We start from the raw sequence: 8,379 nt of genomic DNA on the forward strand, positions 1-8,379 counted from the left end.
ACACTCATAACTTTGGAGGAAGATGCTTATTCTATCATGTATACACTGAAGACAAACTACAGGAATTGGGTCAGTCACCGTAGTCTTCAGCACACAATTGAGATGTACTCCAGTCTGAAAAAAATGAGGAATTCAAATGCTGAACCTTTCACAGTGGCTGAGAAAAATAGAGATGGTGGAGACTGAACCTAAAATGTCAGAAATGAAAACATTCATAGTATTGGGCTATATCCGTGCCTGTAGCGCACCTTCATGTTCAGTTCATTGAGATTAATGGCAAATAAAATAGACTACCAACTCTTGGGCATTGCAATGAAGTAGACTGCCTTTTAAATTCAAAGGCAACCTCCTGTTGATATTAATTGTGCAAAATTACAACATTCATAACTTCTTCAAACATCTCAAGAATTCCATCCTGTCTCTTCTATTTGGTGATGACTTAAAAAATAACCTTTAGCCAGGAGAGAAATTTGCTTCCTTTGCTTCAGCCAGGTTCATTTGTCCATAACATGATGCAATTTCCCAAATACCTCCAGGGTACCACAAAGAAGCTAAAGGAAGATGGGGGGAGAAAAGCCTTAGAATTTCTGAATAGGTTACCGCTATGTATATTGGTCATGTCAGATAGAATTTTGAGTGATCCTAAGCTAATGGGGTGTATGTTAAGTAAACCTGACGTAGTATAATTTTGTATATTATCTTTGTGGGATGCTGCTAAGAGAAATTGTTACTTCGTTATTATGGTATCTGTGTCATGTTAGAATCTACATGGCAGTCTGATTTATAATTTTGTGAGTAAAAAAAATTCATATTTAAATTCACAAATACCAAATTAACAAGGAGTCCTTATGACTTGTTTGCATCCTCTGTTTCCCATACATAAGAGTCAATAATAAGTGACCTTTGCAGAGTTTGTTTTTGCTTTTAATGCAAGCAGGGAAATTTAAAACACTTCACCAATGCTAACTTGTATATGATTTGTATGATTGCTTTAGAAAGGTTGCTTTGAATATAAAGCTAAGTTGATCAGCAATATTTCTTATAAATGGAGGTAACTTAGTACTTTATGCCTAACATAATGAATTTTAAAGCTATTTTTGAGTCAAACTAACAAAAAAAAAAGTTGCTGTTGTGAGGAAGCATTGGAGGGGGGATGCTCAGCCCAAGTGGTTTCTCTCCTCAGTTAGATATGAGTCTATTCCTAGTGGTCAGATCAAGCCAGACTACTTTTTACATTATTCTTAAGGCAGAAATAATGGCATCCTCATGCAAATATACGGCATTTTCTAGCCAAAATCTCTGTGCAAAATTATTGAAATGTTGGGTGCACTTCACTCAAAGAGCAGGCACACATGATGCAGAGAAGGACTGCTTAGAGTTGCCACAGAGAGGACTTGTTACAGGGAACTTCCAGATGTTATCAGGCTGTTTCAGTTGGTGCTTTTCCTTTTGGTTCTCTTCAGCACTGGAGTTATTTTTTCATGTTGAAATTATTTCATAAAAACCCAAAGGTGATCAAATGTACTTTTTGCTGCAGTGAAAATGAGTCCCAGCTGAACCACAACAGGCAGCCCTTTAACTGAATACCAAGCTTGCATCAATATTATCCTTGTTACCATACAGAGTATTTTTTAACAGCATGTGTACGACAGTAGTTGTATGTTTAATGGGCCATCTGCTATTCCTCCTTGAAGGGGAAATGTTTTGTATCAGTTACTTCACTTGATATTTCCTGGTCTGCTTTCCTAGCACAATTTCCGTAACTATGGTCAATAGGGTGGTAATGAGATATACAAGGAAGTCCAGGCTGCTCTACGCTGTAGATGCAGTCTTGTGTGAAATCTTCGACAGCTAGTGACGTCAAAGGGTAAGTTTAAGCCTCACTGCCACAGATAGATCTTTTTGTCTATCCTTGAAACTGAAGTGTCAACTCTGACTTACATTGCTATGAGAAGATATGAAAGTCTCCACATACGTATAATGCTATTATGAACCTCCATCAACTTACCTTCAGTTCACCGTTTTTGTATATGCAGAAGTCTGTTGTGATCTTAGAAGGGTCACTTGATCACTTTTGTCAGACTTTTCTGCATTTTTATCAGCTTCACAATATCTTGTCTGAAGTGTGACCAGATCTGTGTGCAGTATTTCGCTATAGGTCTGTAGATTTAAACCCTATTTTTAAACTTCTTTTGTATCTAATAAACAATAAATAAATACATGTCTCCTGATACAGAATGAGTGTTTTTCACAGCTGTAAGCTGAACTATATCATCAGCTCAAAAATACAAGGACAGGCGTTTCTATCTTCCATCACCATCATTCAGATGCACCATTATCCCTTTATATATTCTGTGCCTTTGTGTGGTTATTAATATGAAACTACGCAAGAACACTGCTAGTCCAGCATTAGTATATCACATTGTAGCCAGTTAGGTAGATTTGGGAAGTTCACCAATATGGGCAAGAAAGAAATTGGTCTCCAGTGTTGATTCCTAACAGCTAGCATTTAAGATACACTGTTAATTCTGGAGATGGCAAACTGAACGTGTCCAGACGGCCTGATCTTCCATAAAGTCGTACAACTCCCTTTTAAAACCATCTAAATTGGTCACCATCATGTCTGATGGCAGGAAATTCTATAGTTCTATTACTTTGAAACAATATTTGTGCTGTAAGTACAGACCTAATAATTAAATGAAATCCATGCATATTAATTCCATCTATCTTTATATTCCTGGACTTTCAGATGAATATGTCACATCCATTGGAAACAGCATTCCTGCTGATGTGCACCAGTATGAAAGATCTATGGTTCATTCATAAATGCAAAGCATTTATTTAATAAGGCGGCAAATCATGAAATTAACATGGATGTGCCCTGTTAAAGGGAATAAGAGAAGAATAATCACACGTGCCTGCAGTGTACAAATACAAGGATTTTCCATTATAGAAAGCAAAGGCTAGCAGCAAGGTAGGGTGGTGGTGATGGAATATTTATCTCCAGAGCTTTAATTTTTAATACAGTAGTCTCCTTGGAATGAATTAGGGCTGAATCTGGCAAGCAGGGAAGCGAAGACCCTCAGTCCAGACAAAATCATTACAACAATGTAGTGCAGGTTCCTTCCACATTCCAGTCTAGAAAAACCAAAAAGTGTTATGAAAAGGGAAAGAGACCTAGGATTTAAAATCGGGGGGCTGGCACATGCACTCAAATATAGATGACTGGATTCTGGTAATTTGTAATGTTGATCTGTATGGATATGACAACTTCTTGTTTGCAATAAAGCTTTTTATCTAACTGCTGAGTTCTTGAAAGTTCTGCAGTTAGCTAGTTACTGAGCATGCAGGATTGAGTATCAGAAGAGTCATGAATCAGGCTGTGATTTCGGGAGTCTTAACAGGATCAGTAATGCACATGATTTATGGTCACCAGATCCTGCTTTGGAAAACGGCCCTGCAGTACTGATATATTGCTCTTGAAGTGATGGAATATTTGTTTACACTCAAAATGTAGACAGTTCAAGTTCACCATCAGAGGAACGTGTCACTTGCTGTATAGCCACATGTTGCTTTTCCTAAGAGGAGGGAAAGAGAGCTTTCACAATATAATTAGTTTGGTTGCTCTGGCTCTGGGGTTTACTCAGATCTGAAAGAAGTTGAATTAATTAAAATTAAACAAAGCCTTCCTGTCTTTGCATGGCTGAGTCCCTTTCTTGTTTCTCTGAGATGACAAAGAAGCTATACATAATGGGAGCCCTGCTTTTTGTTTTCTTGTCAGGCAAGAGCAATGAAGGAAATATGACATCCAGGTGCAACATGCTCAAAGGATGGGGTGAAGAGGAATGGGGCACAGGAACATGTTAAAATGAGCTCCGTAAATCTCCGAGCATGCGTGATATAGCAGCTGGTGATAAATATCAGTGAGATGCTGTTCCTTTTGTAAATGCGTACCCAATTTACTTGGGGGTGGCATCATAAAGATGGACAACTGGTAGCTGGCTGACAGAAAAGCTGTAGTCTATTCAGTGATTTAATAAAATTTGAGATGAAATTACGCGTCAGTGTTTTTGGTGGCACATTTTAAAAATCTATAATTACTAGAGTTGGGCACACTTGTCATAGTTGGGTTTGATGGCAGTTTGGTATTTGTATTTGGTAAATACTTTAATTTTCTCACATTAGACCCATTTTTTATAGAAAGAATGCCTCCATTTAAGGATTGTGAAATACATCTGAAGTGGTGGAGCAGTCTCATCTTGAGAGAGCAAATTGGCTATTCAACACTGCATTGCCACTTTTCTCTATATGTTTGCCACTTTCAGCTGATGGAAACACAGATACAGATCTGCACAGGATTCCTATATTGACTATCTCCAGGAGCTTGCCTTCATGGTCAAGGTTCTATGTATTTGGGCTACCAGCTCTAGGTTGCAAAAATCCAGATGACCAGTCAATTACAAAAAAAGAGGCTTTTTTGTATCTCCTTGTCACCATCTAGTAGCTGTCTGGACTTTTGCAGCTCAGATTTGGTAGTCCTAGTATGTGTAGACAGTTCCGCCCAATTTACATTCTTACGTTTCACAAAGAAACTAAATCCTGAAGGAACATCTGTATGGACCAGCTGATCCAACAGTCCACATGTGCACTGTTCTTTTCAGAATTAGCAAAGGATTTTAAGAAGGTAAATTAGAGCTACAAGTACACATGCCATATATGCGTTCAATTATTTGGGAAGCTAATTCAATTCTTTAAAGCAGCCTTTCTCAACTTTTTGACCCTGGAGGAACCCTTAAAATATTTTTCAGGCCTCAGGGAACCCCTGCACATTCAGGCTCAAATATAGGCCAGAAGTTCCAAAATTATTGTATTTGTTTCATATGTAGGTCTGTATATATGCATTAACAGTGTCCTCAAACTAAAAGAATGAAACTTACCTCTTTAATGTGAAGTTGCCCAAATTTGAAATAATTTTTTAAATACATCGTGATCTCCCAGGGAACCCCTAGCAACCTCTCACAGAACCCTGGGGTTCCACAGAACCCTGGTTGAGAAACCCTGCTTCAAAGTGTTCCTGGATTCAATAAGTGGTTTCATGACCGAGGGCTGTTGCACCTTCATTGATTGTTAGGCTGGTCCCACTGTTTTGTCATTTGAAAACAAGTGAAATGAGTTTTTGCCCATGCTGAAAGGAAAAGCTGAATCCTTCTATTTAGCTCTGTGTTCTATATTCTTCATTTTGAAAAAGCTTTGCTTTAATGCTAATTGTTTGTCCCATTAAAAAACTTGTCTAATTCTTTTGACAAATAAAACAAGAAGAAGTTAACATCTGTTGCCAGGATGCCTGTACAAAGAACAAAATAAAATGAATGCATTTGAACTTTTCAAATCTTTGAACTTTGTCAGTTATCACAAGAAGCTATCTTCCTTTTTAATCATTGTTACTAAAAATCTTAATTTTAGTGGCAGGGCAATTTTCTGATCCTAGAAATGATTTCAGTTTTAATGACTAAATGAACAATTCCTTGATGTTACAATATCCTGGGTAAAGTAAGAAGTTAGATAAAATCATATAAATATAACTGACTTACATCTAGTATTGGCCTTAGTAATAATTAAAAAAATTACTGAAAGCTAGGATTTGGGTGGGTAAGAATCAATGCCTCTATTCCTTATGATTTTGTTGTTGTTGATTTTGCTTTGTACCATTATTTATTTTTACTCTAAACAAATAAATGTTTCATCTGTATACCATAGCACATAGGCTATTTAATTTATAATATTGACCTCTAAAGCTCCATATTGTAAAAAAAATGTCTTCATTGTTTCTTTACCACATTATAATATGTCATTTAATATCAATAGATGGGATACATGATATCTTTTTGTTGTTGTTTATTCGTTTAGTCGCTTCCGACTCTTCGTGACTTCATGGACCAGCCCACGCCAGAGCTTCCTGTCGGTCGTCAACACCCCCAGCTCCCCCATGGACAAGTCCGTCACCTCTAGAATATCATCCATCCATCTTGCCCTTGGTCGACCCCTCTTCCTTTTGCCTTCCACTCTCCCTAGCATCAGCATCTTCTCCAGGGTGTCCTGTCTTCTCATTATGTGGCCAAAGTATTTCAGTTTTGCCTTTAATATCATTCCCTCAAGTGAGCAGTCTGGCTTTATTTCCTGGAGGATGGACTGGTTGGATCTTCTTGCAGTCCAAGGCACTCTCAGAATTTTCCTCCAACACCACAGTTCAAAAGCATCGATCTTCCTTCGCTCAGCCTTCCTTATGGTCCAGCTCTCGCAGCCATATGTTACTACAGGGAACACCATTGCTTTAACTATGCGGGCCTTTGTTGTCAGTGTGATGTCTCTGCTCTTAACTATTTTATCGAGATTTGTCATTGCTCTTCTTCCAAGGATTAAGCGTCTTCTGATTTCCTGACTGCAGTCAGCATCTGCAGTAATCTTTGCACCTAGGAATACAAAGTCTTTCACTGCTTCTACATTTTCTCCCTCTATTTGCCAGTTATCAATCAAGCTGGTTGCCATAATCTTGGTTTTTTTGAGGTTTAGCTGCAAACCAGCTTTTGCACTTTCTTCTTTCACCTTCATCATAAGGCTCCTCAGTTCCTCTTCACTTTCAGCCATCAAAGTGGTATCATCTGCATATCTGAGATTGTTAATGTTTCTTCCAGAGATCTTGAACCACCTATTTAATTGTGATAGTGCCAAGATCTGCATAAATCATCTGCTGACTTTTTCAACTCAGGAACTAATTTTAGAAGAGAGGGAGGAAAAGGATATGATATATGCACAAAGTGTAACAGTTTAGATTGCCTTTCAGCTCAAAGCTCTCCAAAAACTTCTTAAAACAGTGTTAAACAAAATGCACAATCCATAAAATCAGAATTGCAAGATAAAATGCCAGTATCGCAAGCAAAGCATGAGCTCATTCACACATGGGAACATTTCCCAGGTTCTTACCTATGCCCTCCAGGTTCCTTGAAGATGCTTTCACAGGTGCTGATGTCTGTTTGTGTGTGTGTGGAGGTTAGCTTCTGTTTATTTCCAATGTCCCACATGAAGAAGTGAAGGAGAGGAACTGGAAAGCTATGGCTTGCCTAAAATGACCCACATGAGATGCAAACTGAAGTAAAAGATCAGCGTTTTAGGCTGCAATTTTAAAGACACAAACCTGGTAAGTGCCCAGGATTTTGTTGCACATCACCATACGGTGCATCATTAACATTTCTAGTGTTATTCTGAGGGTGAGTCCACAGGAGGCAGTTCATTTTTTCCCTCCAGCTCTGTTCATTTGAAAGTTTTCTCTGTGTTTTTGGCATCAGAGTGTGCTAATAAACACAAGAAGGAGCTCTTTGGGGTGTTTGACCAAGATATGGAAAAGAGATGGTCATTTTAGTATACAGTTCAGCCTAGAATGTGTGCTGTAGGGCAAAATTCTCTAGACACTTAGCCAGATAGATGGGACAGAATTGTTGCTTGAGAGTGGGATGGGGCAAAGACAGAATGAAGCCACCTTGGGGTGGTTAAGTTTAAATGTGGAAGAACTGACACAAACAAGGAGCTGAACATGAAAAAAGGAAGCTTATCCTTTGTTCAAAGCCCTCTCCACAGCTCCAGACTCTGCTTACTCATATCTTTAAACTACAAAGCCTGGCCAATTGTGCAATGCCCGTAATATCTTTCTCTTGATGTTAATAAGCTGCTTACGTTTTCCACTTGGCTATTGCAGCAAAACACTCGGCAGCTGTTATTTACTGTGATTATGAATTTGATTATTTTGCATCCCTGAAAAAGAGCTGTATGAATCAGGGGAGCACTGAGTGTGGGCTGAAAAGGTCTTTCCAAGTTGCTCTGGACATGGTTTTCAGGCTATACTTTTATCTTTTTAAACTTCAGATTTTTCAACAGAGCCATGGTCCATGTCTTCAACTTTTTTTTTTTAAGGCAGCTGTGGGATACCACACAATGTGTCCATTTCCTACTTCCCTGTTTATCTATACTGCAAGGGCTGGATTACATGATGATATAATGTCACCATGTTCTGAAGGTGCTCGTAAGCCACCCCAAAGGATTTTCATTCATTTTCTTTCTTTTGTTTCCTGACAGTTCTGACAAGTTACACTGAACCAAAATGAGAATAGAGAGAAGCATGCAGCAGATGAAGCAGCCACCTTCATAGGTCCAGCCAAAGGGACTTTTTACTATCTTCATTCCCTGCAAACTCCCAACTACCATACAAATCTGCTATGGAGGGGGGGATGAGAGGGAAACAAATTACCTCCTTCCTTTTTATGTCTGGAAACTGCTTCACTCAAACAATGTTCATGGGCAAGCCAATGGAATAAAAATTAAGGAAGA

The 8,379-nt window shown here is 38.5% G+C and overlaps 1 long non-coding RNA gene across 1 annotated transcript; it reads left to right on the forward strand.

Moving 5' to 3' along the window:
• Positions 1 to 7,053: 7,053 nt before the first annotated feature.
• LOC134490124 (uncharacterized) lies at positions 7,054 to 8,379 on the forward strand. Its single transcript, XR_010067182.1, has 2 exons — positions 7,054 to 7,195; positions 8,128 to 8,379. It is a non-coding gene; the product is annotated as an uncharacterized LOC134490124 (long non-coding RNA).

Source organism: Candoia aspera, chromosome 1, assembly GCF_035149785.1.
Source record: "Candoia aspera isolate rCanAsp1 chromosome 1, rCanAsp1.hap2, whole genome shotgun sequence".
In the NCBI taxonomy this organism is placed as follows: domain Eukaryota; kingdom Metazoa; phylum Chordata; class Lepidosauria; order Squamata; family Boidae; genus Candoia; species Candoia aspera.